This window comes from Pogoniulus pusillus, chromosome 2 (assembly GCF_015220805.1).
Source record: "Pogoniulus pusillus isolate bPogPus1 chromosome 2, bPogPus1.pri, whole genome shotgun sequence".
NCBI lineage: Eukaryota > Metazoa > Chordata > Aves > Piciformes > Lybiidae > Pogoniulus > Pogoniulus pusillus.
In genome coordinates, this window is record NC_087265.1 from 4,046,450 (window position 1) to 4,059,366 (window position 12,917).

General features: G+C 48.0%; 1 long non-coding RNA gene across 1 annotated transcript in view; it reads right to left on the reverse strand.

Moving 5' to 3' along the window:
* The window catches only part of LOC135187522 (uncharacterized), a 45,708-nt gene extending 42,566 nt beyond the window's left edge, over positions 1-3,142 (reverse strand). Inside the window, exon 1 of the long non-coding RNA XR_010307358.1 lies at positions 2,982-3,142. This is a non-coding gene — a long non-coding RNA (uncharacterized LOC135187522). The remainder of the gene's footprint in view (positions 1-2,981) is intronic.
* Positions 3,143-12,917: the final 9,775 nt, after the last annotated feature.

Below are 12,917 nucleotides of genomic sequence, written 5' to 3' on the forward strand. Positions count from 1 at the left end.
TGCCCTTCTGTGGACATGTCCTAGTACCCCAACATCTCTCCTGAACTGAGGGGCCCAGAACTGGACGTTCTCCAGAAGTTTTGTCCCACTCCCACCATTCTACGATTCATTCCATACCAGTTTCCTGTCCTTATGCAAAGGAGAGCTGAGCCAATTAGCTGTACCCCATGCCTGAAGTCTGAAGACTTTCATTGCAAGACTGAGGACTTTTGTTTCCTCCCAAGGATGACAGGAGCCTGAATGATGAAGTAAAATTGCTGAAGACAGCCAACCTGGAATACCCTTTGCCAGACACATTTGAATGATTTTCTTTTTCACAGTCAGTAGACTTCTCTCTTTTGTTCCAGCTCTGTTGTGATCTTTCAGCATCCAAGAATTGCTTGATTCAGGAGTTTGTCAGATAAAAGAGATTTCATCTCAAGAGGAGGCTTTCATTTAGGAGTGATTTGTTCTTGGTAGAGAGTATTCTTAACAGCAATTCTATATTAAATGTTGTATTATGCAAACCACAGTGCTAAATACTGACTCCAAGCATCTTTTTTTGCTAGGTACTTGCAAGTGGAACTTGGCTTTTCAGCCTTCTCAGTAAAAGGAAACAATCACTTGGTGTCCCTGCCTATGGTGGGGAGTTGGAACTAGATGAGCTTTGAGGTCCCTTCCCACCTAAACCGTTCTATGATTCTATGACTTCCTCTCCATATCTTCAAGCTCCAAAGAGATCAAATTCCTTTATGGGAAAGAGAAGGGGGAGGAGGAATTTAGACTTTGATTCTGTCTGATTTTTGGTGTACATTTGGTTATGTGAGACTCCTTCAAAGAGTGGCTTTGGCAAAAGAAGATGTTTAGGTGGTGGCAGTGGTCTCCTCCATCTGCAGCACTCAACACCACAGCTGCCAGCTGTGTGGAGGAATATCACACTGCAGAGAGATTGTGTCTGCAAAGCAGTGACAATGGAATGCTCATTTAGAATCACAGAATAAATCAAGCAGGTTGGAAGAGACTTCCAAGCTCATCCAGGCCAAAACAGCACCCAGCCCTAGACAATCAACCAGATCATGGCACTAAGTGCCCCAGCCAGGCTTTTTTGAAGTACTGCAGGCACAGCAACTCCACCACCTCCCTGGGCAGCCCATTCCAATGCCAATCACTCTCTCTGACAAAAACTTCTTCCTAGCATCCAGCCCCTGTCACAGCTTGAGACTTTGTCCCCTTGCTCTGTTGCTGCTTGCCTGGCAGAAGAGATCAACCTCACCTGGCTACAACTTCCCTTCAGGTAGCTGTATACAGCAATGAGGTCTGCCCTGAGCCTCCTCCTCTTTTTCCATCCTTTTAGTTTTTATATCAGCAGTCCTTCGGGCCTGACTCTGTTTCTGTTCTGCACACTGGTACAGTTGAACTCGCTTCAGATGCAAAACCTGAACCTCCCTCTTCATTTTGTCACCTATCTCAAAACTGAGATGGAAACAATTTGGAGAGTCTCTTCAACACAGGCTTTTTGTTTTAATTGAACTTCCCCCTTTCCCACAGGAAAGCCAATGCAGTATGATTTGCCAGTACTAACACTCAAATTCTTTGGCTAATTAATTTTTTGTACCTGAAACTGAATATAGCTGAGTTTTCCCCCCCCCCCCCTCCCCCCCACCACCCAAGTATTCAAATGCCTCCCTCTCCAAAACTCAATCCTTGCAATACAAAACCAAAAAGGGGTTAAAGAAGTCTCCAGGAATTAGAGAACTTCACAGGCATTAGAAGGTTTAGCAGGGATTACTTCAGAGGGTTATGAAAGTCTTTTATCTCCATAGAGTCAGTAGCTAAAATGCATGCAAAGTCTGGAGCCAGCATGAGCTTCCATTCTGGAAATGCCTCATGGTAACACAGGAACTTGTGAACTTCTCAACCTCATTGTCCCCACTAAAATGCAGGAGCCATGTTAAAATCAATTTTCACAAGCAGAGCTGAGATAGGTTAGTGGTATGATTAGATAAATCCATCAGAGCTGAAAGAATCAACTTTCATGCACTTCACAGCCTTAAAGGACTCATTTCATGCCAGGAGAAGCACTGGAGATGAGCAGGGTTTCCATCCCCGCAAATATTGCTGACCTTAGCTTTGTAAAATCAAGGTAAACTATTTAAATCACGGAATTAACCAGGCTGGAAAAGACCTTCAAGATTGAGTCCAAACTAACGCCTTCTAATTAACCCAACCACGGCACTAAGTGCCTCATCCAGTCCTCTTTCAAACGCCTCCAGGGATGGGGACTCCACCACCTCCCCGGGCAGCCCATTCCAATGCAAATCACTATCCTGCTATGCCTTAACTCTCCACAAACACCCAACCTTTCACACGAATGCTTGCAGATACTTCCAACTCTCCCACAGCATCTAGCAAATCATAGGCTCATAGAATGGTTCAGGTTAGAAAGGACCCCCAAAGGTCATCCTGCGGTCAGCACGGACATACAATCATGCAGCTTGGAAGAAACCTCCAAGCTCATCCAGTCCAACCTAGCACCCAGCCCCAGCCAATGAACTAGACCATGCTACTAAGTGTCTCATCCAGACTTTGACATCCCCTGTTCGATCAGATTGCTCAGACCCTTCTCACTCCTGACCTTGAGTACCTCCAGGGATGGCACCTCAACTACTGGCCTGGGCAACCTGCTGCAGTGTTCCACCACCTTCACAGTGCAGAACTTTTTCTCAACATCTATATCCCCTCTCTAATGCCAAACCACTTAGTCTGTCACTATACACCTTTGTAAACAACCTCTCTGCAGCCTTCTCACAGCCCCCCTTCAGGTACTGGAAGGCTGCTATTAGGTCTCCCCAGAACATTCTCCCAGCCTGCCCTCACAGCAGAGCTGCTTCAACCCCCAGACCATTTTCATGGCCCTCCCATGGAGCCATTCCCTTAGGTCTTTGTCCTTCTTGTGTTGAGAGCCCCAGAGCTAGATGCAAGAGCCCCAAGGGAGGACTTACCAGAGCAAAGCTGCACAGTTCCCTCTCTCTAGCTTCTGGCCATGCTTCTTTTGATGATTCCAGACAAGACGGAGAAGCAATCCCAGGATGTCAGCCCCCATTTTGGGCTGAAAGTGTACACTGCTGACACAAATCCATCTTCTCATCCACCAGAACTCCTAAGTGCTTTCTGCAGAGCTGCTTTCTAACACCTTAACCCCACGCCAGCCTGGACTTAAAATGAGGATTGCTCTGACGCAGGTGCAGGACCCTGCACTTAGTCTCGTTAGAGCTCACAAGCTTCACCTGGGCTTGCTCCTCCATCTTGTCCAAGATCATCAACAAGCTCACAAGCTTCACCTGGGCTTGCTCCTCCATCTTGTCTAGGATCATCAACAAGCTCACAAGCTTCACCTGGGCTTGCTTCTCCATCTTGTCTACAACCATAGGATGCTTTAGGTAGGAAGTGACCTCAAAACTCATCCAGTTCCAAGCCCCTGCCATAGGCAGGGACACCTCCCACTAGAACAGGTTGCTCAAGGCCCCATCCAACCTGGCCTCAAACACCTCCAGGGAGGTTGTGGAGAATGACAGAATGTGATCAAAGATCACATTCTATGCTTCTGTCCTCCACAACCTCCCTGGGCAACCTGTGTCAGTGTCTCACCACCCTCACTGCAAAGAATCCTTTCCTAGAATCCAGATTTAATCTCCCCTCTGCCAGTTTAAACCCATTTCTCCTCATCCTGTCATTACAGGACCTTGTATATAGTCCCTCCCTGTCCTTCCTGTAGCCCACTTGAGATACTCCAAGGTCTCCTGAAAGCCTTCTCTTCTCCAGGCTGCAGAGCCTCAACTCTCTCAGCCTGTCTTCATAGCATAGCTGCTGCAGTTCTCTGAGCATCATCACAGCCTCCTCGGGACTGGCTCAAACAGTTCCATGTCCTTGTGTTGGGGGCTCCAGAACTGCACACAGGACTCCAGGTGGGGTCTGCGGAGAGCAGAGCCAAGGGGCAGACTCTCCTCCCTTGCCCTGCAGCCCAGCACATAGTCCTTTTGGGTAACATTCCATTTTTCTAGCATATTGACAGCACCACTCAGCCTGGTGCCATCCTCGAAATATTCCTCACTCTGGATTTTCACCTGGCTGGTAAAGCAATCTTTCAAGTTCCCCTTGCTGATAGCACAGTGAAGATCAGCAAGGTCTGCAATAAGCTTAACCCATTTACTCTACAGACACAAATGCTGCTGTGCAATGCCAGGAGTGTAGAGAGGGTCACATTGCATGCCCAGGTGGGACAGGGCAGTTCTTCAGCAGCACAAAGGACCAGAGTTGAAGGCTGTCACTATCCACTAGGTCCCACTGCATTAGACTTCTGGCTGTTCACCCAGTGGAATTGCCTCTCCACTCTTATTCTGCTTTCCTTTCACAGCAGGGCATCATAGGGAAGTGACACACCAAGACAGAAGGTAATGTTTCTCCACACCTCCAGCTGTGCCATGTCCCTCAGTAACAAATGCACCCAATAAGCTGCAGAACAGTTGTTTTCTTTCTCATGCATAGTTCTGGGAGGAGAAAAAAGACTGGGCTTGATTTCCTCTTTTCCTTTACCCTTTCTACACCAGCACTTATCCAGCTGAAAGCTTTCAAAGATTTGAGACCCTTAAAGAGACAAAGAAGCACCTGCTGAATGGATGATGGCAACACTGTGCTGTGCCTTGGCTCATTTCTTCATCTTTAGGGCATTCTGATCACTCACACCTCCGTTCCAATGGAGCATTTGTGCACATTTGACACTGCACTGCTCACACACCAAAGTCAGATGTGGACCATTTCACACGAGGATAGAAGTTGCAGCTGCATATATTGTGGGATATGTCCTTGTTTGGGGCAGGGGGGGTTGAAACCAGATGGTCTTCAAGGTGCCTTTCAACCCTAACCAATTTATGAATCACAGAATCAAGCAGGTTGGAAGAGACCTCCAAGATCAGTCAGTCCAATCTAGCACCCAGCCCTGGCCAATCAACCAGACCATGGCACTAAGTGTCCCAGCCAGGCTTTGCTTCAACACCTCCAGCCACAGCCACTCCACCACCTCCCTGGGCAGCCCATTCCAATGCCAATCACTCTCTCTGGCAACAACTTCCTAACAACATCCAGCCTAGACCTCCCCTGGCACAGCTTCAGACTCTGTCCTCTTATTCTGTTGCTGCTTGCCTGGCAGAAGAGCCCAACCCCACCTGGCTGCAGCCTCCCTTCAGGTAGCTGCAGACAGCAATGAGCTCTGCCCTGAGCCTCCTCTGCTGCAGGCTGCACACCCCCAGCTCCCTCAGCCTCTCCTCACAGGGCTCTGCTCCAGGCCCCTCACCAGCTTTGTTGTCCTCCTCTGGACACCTTCCAGCACCTCAACATCTCTCTTGCATTGAGGAGCCCAGAACTGGACACAGCACTCAATGTGTGGCCTGAGCAGTGCTGAGCACAGGGGCAGAAGAACCTCCCTTGTCCTGCTGGCCACACTGCTCCTGAGCCAGCCCAGGATGCCATTGGCTCTGCTGCCCATCTGGGCACACTGCTGCCTCATCTTCAGCTACTCCCTACCAGTGCCTCATCCAGGCTTTTCTTGAACACCTCCAGGGATGGTGACTCCATCACTTCCCTGGGCAGCCCATTCCAATGGCATCTCACCCTCCTTTGAAGGCTTCTCTTTTCTCTGCCTGGGCTGTATGACAGAGACTATCCCCTCCCAAGCACAGACACAAACCTGCCAATTCTCAGCAAAGCAAAATGCTGCTTGTTCAGCCTGGAGAAGAGAAGGCTCCAGGGAGACCTAATAAACAGCCTTCCAGTACCTGAGGGAGACCAAAAGAAGACTGCAGAGGGACTGCTTACAAAGGTCTGCAGTGGTAGGGCGGGAGGTAATGGTTGGAAATGAGAAGAGATTTAGATTGGATGTTAGCAACAAGTTCTTTACATGAAGGTTTAAATTGGAACAGGTCACCTAGTCGAGACTCTATGCTGGGATATGTTCCAGGTCCAGCTCAGCAAGCCTCTGGGCAGTCTGATCTAGAGGAGGATGCCCCTGCTGACTGCAGGGGGGTTGGACTAGAGGACCTCTGGAGGTCCTTCCAACCCAAACCCTTCTTTGATCCTGTCAAACACTCACCCATAAACTATCTTCCTTCTCAGTCATTATGTCTATAGTAGAAAACACCTTTCTGGGTCTGAGTCTTATGGTTAATACAGCACTGCAGGAAGTGATTGAATTTAGCCCTGTTAAATTAATGTGAATTCACAATACATTAACATTCAGGCAAAGCTCTCATGACACAAACTACAGATAGTTAATGAAAATGGGAAGGAAGGCTTTGGAGTTTGTTTTTTTTTTTCTCTCCTGATGGATCATGTCTCAAAGACCAAGAGGAGCTGACAGGGTCTGTGAACTCCCTCTGGTGCAGACACATCACAACAGCCTTGGCTGCTCTGCTGGAGCCTGTCCTGAAAAGAGACTTTTGGCAAAACATGAATATTTCTGAATTCTGAAGCAGGTTTCATGTTGCACAGTGTAGCTCTTCTGACTTAAATCTTACCCAGACTGAGGTGGCTTTGTCTTAGAGCTTTAGCTTTCAGGAGACATTCATCAAGCAGTCTGTCATCTGTCAAACATAAATCAACAAACCTCTGCTGAGTAGAGTTGGGTTTGGGGGGTTTTCTTGTTAATTACTAGGAAAGAAAAAACTTCAGAGGTAGGTATGCAACTCTCTTGGGCTCCCTTTTTTTGGCTGCTTATGTTTTTCTCTTGGTCAGAAGGCTGATGGTTTGGAGATGTGGGGTTGGAGCTTAGAAATTAGCATGGTTAGATGGCCATAACTCAAGGGCAGTGCAGGATCCTTGTGGCTGCCACACCAGAGCACCAGCTGAGAATGCAGCAGAGTGATCCTTCTGTTATTTTCCAACCCGCAAGGGGAAGAAGTGACACCTAAGGCTATGTCTACATTATTTATACCACTTTGAGAGATTAAATCTTTACCAGGAGGATGAGCTTTTAAAACATGCCTGGAGACGTTGAAAGATTCCACAGGTGCAAAGGAAAAGCTTCTCTTTGTAGTGTGAAAACAAAATTAAAATGTCATTTTTACATTTTAATGGCAGCTAGGGTTTCTGCTTAAAACAAATCCTTGACTGGACATGTTGGCTTTGTTTATTTCTTTTTAAATCACATATTCTGCTTTCTTTTTGGAAGGCACCAGAGCAATATCTGTCTGCATATCTGGGTGGCAGGCATGCGTGTGTATGTGTGTGTGTGTGTGTACAGATGTGCAGGTAGATGTGTGGTTTATCTGCACATGTACCTGCAAAAATATATCACAGGCTCAGAGAACCCAGGTTGGAAAGAACCTGAAGGATCATCTGGTCCAATCTTTCTGGGCAAAAAGCACAGTCTAGACAAGCTGGCCCAACAGACTGTCCAGGTGGATATTAAAAGCGCCCAACGAGGAGGACTCCACACCACTTCTTTGGACAGCAAGTTCTGCGTGGGCCAGCAATGGGCCTTGTGGCCAAGACAGCCAATGGCAGCCTAGGGGACATCAGGAAAAGTGTGGCCAGCAGGGCTAGGGAGGTTCTTCTCCCTCTCTGCCCTGCTGAGATCACACCTGGATTACTGTGTCCAGTTTTGGGCTCCCCAGTCCAGCAGAGAGCCATGAGGATGAGAGGGGGTCTTGAGCATCTCCCCTACAAAGAGAGACAGAGAGCCCTGGGGCTGTTCAGTCTGGAGAAGTGAAAGCTGAGAGGAGATCTGATCAATGTCTATGAATGTCTGAGGGCTGAAGGTCCAGTGCCTAAGGCCAATCTCTTCAGTGGTCAGCAGAAATAAGCCAAGGAGCAGCAGCTACAAACTGGAACAGAGAAGGTTGCAGCTGAACATCAGGAGAAACTTCTTTGCAGTGAGGGTGCCAGAGCCCTGGAGCAGGCTGCCCAGAGAGGCTGTGGAGTCTCCTTCTCTGCAGACTTTCCAAACCTGCCTGGGTGCACTCCTGTGTGAACTACCCTAGGGGATCCTGCCTTGGCAGGGAGGTTGGACTGGATGATCTCTGGAGGTCCCTTTCAACCTCTAATGTTCTGTGACTCTGTGATTACTGCAATGTCTGATTGCCCTTGTGAAAAATGTTCCTCCTGTGTCCACTCATCATCTCCTCTAGGGTAACTTGGCCCCACCACCCCTCATCTTTTCTCTGTGACTCCTTTAAGAAGGGAGTCCCCATCTTCTTTGTTGCCACCCTTGAAATACTGGAACGTGCTGATAATGTCAGCTCTGAGCCTTCTTTTCTCAAGGCTGAACAAACCCCATTCTCTCAGCCTTCTGTCATACAGCATCTTCCCAATCCTTGGATCATCTTGGTGAACTTTCTCTGGTCCTCCTTTAGCCTGACAATACATATATTTTTTTTTTTTATAGCAAAGAACAAAATTGTAGAGTCATAGAATGGATTAGTTTAGAAAGGACCTCAGAGATCATCTGTTTGGGTCATAACAACCCCCACCAAAAAATGCTGTGGCCAGCAGGAACAGGGAGGTGATTGTCCCCTTGGACTCAGCTTTGGTGAGGGCACACCTCAAGTATTGTGTTCAGTTTTGGGCACTGCAATATAAGAGAGATGTGGAAGTGCTGGAGCGAGTCCAGAGGAGGGCAACAAAGCTGGGGAAGGACCTAGAGAATAAATCTTATGAAGAGCAACTGAGGGAGCTGGGGATGGGTAGTGTGAGGAAGAGGAGGCTCACGGGGGACCTCACTGCTCTCAACAACTACCTGAAGGGAGGCTGTAGCCAGGTGGGGTTGGGCTCTGCTGCCATGCAACCACCAACAGAACAAGGGGACACAGTCTCAAGGTGTGCCAGGGGAGGTCTAGGCTGGATGTTAGGAGGAAGTTGTTGTCAGAGAGAGTGATTGGCATTGGAATGGGCTGCCCAGGGAGGTGGTGGAGTTGCTGTCCCTGGAGGTGTTGAAGCCAAGCCTGGCTGGGGCACTTAGTGCCATGGTCTGGTTGATTGGCCAGGGCTGGGTGCTAGGTTGGCCTGGATGATCTTGGAGGTCTCTTCCAACCTGGTTGATCCTATGATTATGATTCTGGTTTCTGCACATCTAAAGACTGTTTACTCCTCTCACATCCCACATTTGGGATAGAACTCAGCACTGGAGGACAGACTCCAGTGAAGTTATTCCTCCCATCATAAAAATCCTCATCTATATTATAGGCCATGCCAACAGAACACACTGCCTCCTGATTTAGTGGCTTTTAAATTTTGGTCAAATCATTAATGACTTACATTTCTCTGACAACCTTAGCTTAGACTGTAAAACCATCTGCAGACATCAAGCAGCTTGAAATATAGCTGGAAACAAAGTAAATCAGCTCGCTGGAAACTTCAGGGCTCCTCCTGTGCTGTCAGAAATATGGAAAACAAAGAAGGAGGAGTGGTGAGGTCCTTGTGTGGGGCTGTGAAGCTGCCCAAGATGGATGAACTTGAATGTCTTTGGAATCTGATTTATGCACATATATTTCTTAAGGATTGCTGAGGCGATTTGTACACGTGGGGGCTGCAGCTGAAGTGGCAAAAATGGCTGTGATTATCTTATTGCCATGGAAGATCCATGTCCTGGCTTGCCCAGGCATAGAATCATAGAATCATAGAACCAAGCAGGTTGGCAGAGACCTCCAAGCTCATCCAGTGCAACCTAGTATCCATCCCTAGACAATCAACCAGACCATGGCACTAAGTGCCCCAGCCAGGCTTTGCTTCAACACCTCCAGGGACGGCGACTCCACCACCTCCCTGGGCAGCCCATTCCAATGCCAATCACTCTCTCTGCCAACAACTTCCTCCTAACATCCAGCCTATATTTCTCCCTGCACAACTTAAGACTGTGTCCCCTTGTTCAGTGGCTGCTTGCCTGGCAGAAGAGACCAACCCTCATGACCCCACGGTCCCCTTCCCTCTGCTGCAGGAGTGGGGTTGGGAAGCAGAGTGCAGGGAGAAGACAAAAGCCTTGGAGACACCCACTTTGAAGGTCCATGACTAGCCCAAACTTGTCCATCCCAAGTAAGGGAAAGCAAGCTCCTGACTTCATCTAATAAGGTCGGGTTTGGCATTCTGATCAGTGAATGTCTGTGGCCAAAGAGGCCACATGTTCAGGCAAACAATAAATAGGCTTTTGCCACATGCCTGATGACCTTTGCCTGCTCTGCCCTGCCACATCATGCTCTGCTTTTGCCTGCAATGACTTCCAAGACACTGACAGAACTCCCTTAGAATCATAGAATCATAGAATCAAGCAGGTTGGAAGAGACCTCCAAGCTCATCCAGTCCAACCTATCACCCAGCCCTAGCCAGTCAACCAGACCATGGCACTAAGTGCCTCAGCCAGGCTTTGCTTGAAGACCCCCAGGGACGGTGCCTCCACCACCTCCCTGGGCAGCCCATTCCAATGGGAAATCACTCTCTCTGTGAAGAGCTTCTTCCTAACATCCAGCCTAGACCTACCCTGGCACAACTTGAGACTGTGTCCCCTTGTTCTGTTGCTGGTTGCCTGGGAGAAGAGGTCACCCCCCACCTGGCTACAATGCCCCTTCAGGTAGTTGTAGACAGTAATAAGATCACCCCTGAGCCTCCTCTTCTCCAGGCTAAACAGGCCCAGCTCCCTCAACCTCTCCTCATAGGATTTGTGCTCCAGGCCCCTCACCAGCTTTGTTGCCCTTCTCTGGACATGTTCCAGAAACTCAACATCTTCAAGTACTTGGGCACTGCCTGATATTATTTTGTGAGTAAATATTCTGAGGCCCTCTCTAAGAAATTCTGGAACTAGATTCAACAGAAAGATGCAGCAGAAAGGAGCCTCTCAAGTGCCCTGGTAGGGAAGCACTATAATTCAAACTAAGAACCTCTTCCCAGTTTTAAGTTTAAAGCCTTTATATTTGCTAGTTGTCTCTTAGGTGTCCTAGGTTGCCTGCTCCCTGTGTGTATAAAAATCCACATAGCAAATATTGATTATTTATTTTGCATCATTCACAACACTTATAAAAAATTAATCAGTAAGAGGACAACTTCTGCTGTTTGTGACCATGGACTCGGTGTTTAAAAGGAGAGTGGATGTGGTGCTTGAGGCTATGGTCTAGTGATGAAGGATGCTGGGATAGAGGTTGGATTGGATGATGCTGGTGGACCTTTCCAACCATAGTGATTCATAGAAATGAGATGTTGTGCCAAGGGATTTGGTTTAGTCAAGGACTAGTCAGTGTGGAACTAATGATTGGACTCGAGGAGCTTGAAGGTCTTTTCCAAACTAAGAGATTCTGTGACTACAGCAAGCACTGCAGCAATGAGGAACTCAGAGAGCAGTGATTTACCTTTGGAATGAGCTGCCCAGAGAGGTGTTGAAGCAAAGCCTGGATGGGGCACTTAGTGCCATGGTCTGGTTGATTGGCTAGGGCTGGGTGCTAGGTTGGGCTGGATGAGCTTGGAGGTCTCTTCCTACCTGATTCATTCAATGATTCTATGAACTCACTATAAACTTTCTATATTGTGAGCTTCTGCTGGCTCTGCAGAACAGGAGGCTGTGGATGACTCCTTGCTGTGCGTGTTCAAGGCCAGGCTGGATAAGAATTTGAACAGCTGAGTCTGGCTGGGAGGCTTCCCTGACCATGGCAAGGAGGTTAGAGTAGATGATTCCTTCCAGCCCAAGCCATTCTATGACTCTTCTGAGGCTGTTTGGTTTGTGGAAGAGGAGGCTGAGGGGAGATCTCATTGCTATCTACAACTACCTGAAGGGACATTGTGAAGAGGCTGCTGCTGGGCTCTTCTCACAGGTCAGTGGAGACAGAACAAGGGGGAATGGCCTCAAGTTGGGACTGGAGAGGTTTAGATTAAACATTAGGAAAAAGTTTTTCATGGAGAGAGTGGTCAAGGCCTGGAATGAGCTGCTTAGGGAAGTGGTAGAGTCACCAACCCTGGATCTGTTTAAGGGTGGTTTGAATGTGGTGCTTAGGCATATGGGTAAGTTCAACTTACCCATATGTGTAGAGTAGCACATGACTGGCATTGGAATGGGTTGCCTGGGGAGGTGGTGGAGTTGCTGTCCCTGGAGGTGTTGAAGCAAAGCCTGGATTCTATGATTCTATGAAAGCATGAAAAAAAAAACCAATCTTAAAGGACTCCTAGGGGCAAGTTGACAGGTAGATATATTCTCCAAGAGTGATGAGACTCTTTTCAATATTTAATGCACAAAAAAAACATATGGAATGAAAAAATAAAGTGAAGTTGGCTTTTGCACAATAGCACAACACCATATTTTCTGTGTCTTTCTCTGTTGCAGCCACAGAACAGTAAGGGGGAAAAAAAAAACAAACAACCAAAAAGCAAGAAAAAGAAAGAAAATTACAGGCCTGGGTGCTAGGTTGGACTGGAAAAGCTTAGAGGTCTCTTCCAACCTGGTTTATTCTATGATTTTATGAAAATAGAATATCTTTCAATATCTATATTGATGATCTGGAGCTGAGGATTGAGTCCAGCATCAGTAAGTTTGCAGATGACACCAAGCTAGGAGCAGCTGTGGAGCTGTTAAAAGATAGGAGAACCCTGCAGAGGGACCTGGCCAGGCTGGATGGGTGGGCAGAGGCCAATGGGATGAGATTGAACAAGGCCAAGTGCAGGGTTCTGCACTTTGGCCACAACAACCCCAAGCAGCACTACAGGCTGGGGACAGAGTGGCTGAGAGCAGCCAGGAGGAAAAGGACTTGGGGTTGCTGGTAGAGAATAGCTGAAGATGTGGGAGCAGTGTGCCCAGGGGGCCAGGAGAGCCAATGGCATCCTGGGCTGGCTCAGGAGCAGTGTGGGCAGCAGGACAAGGGAGGTTCTTATGCCCCTGTGCTCAGCACTGCTCAGGCCACACCTTGAGTGCTGTG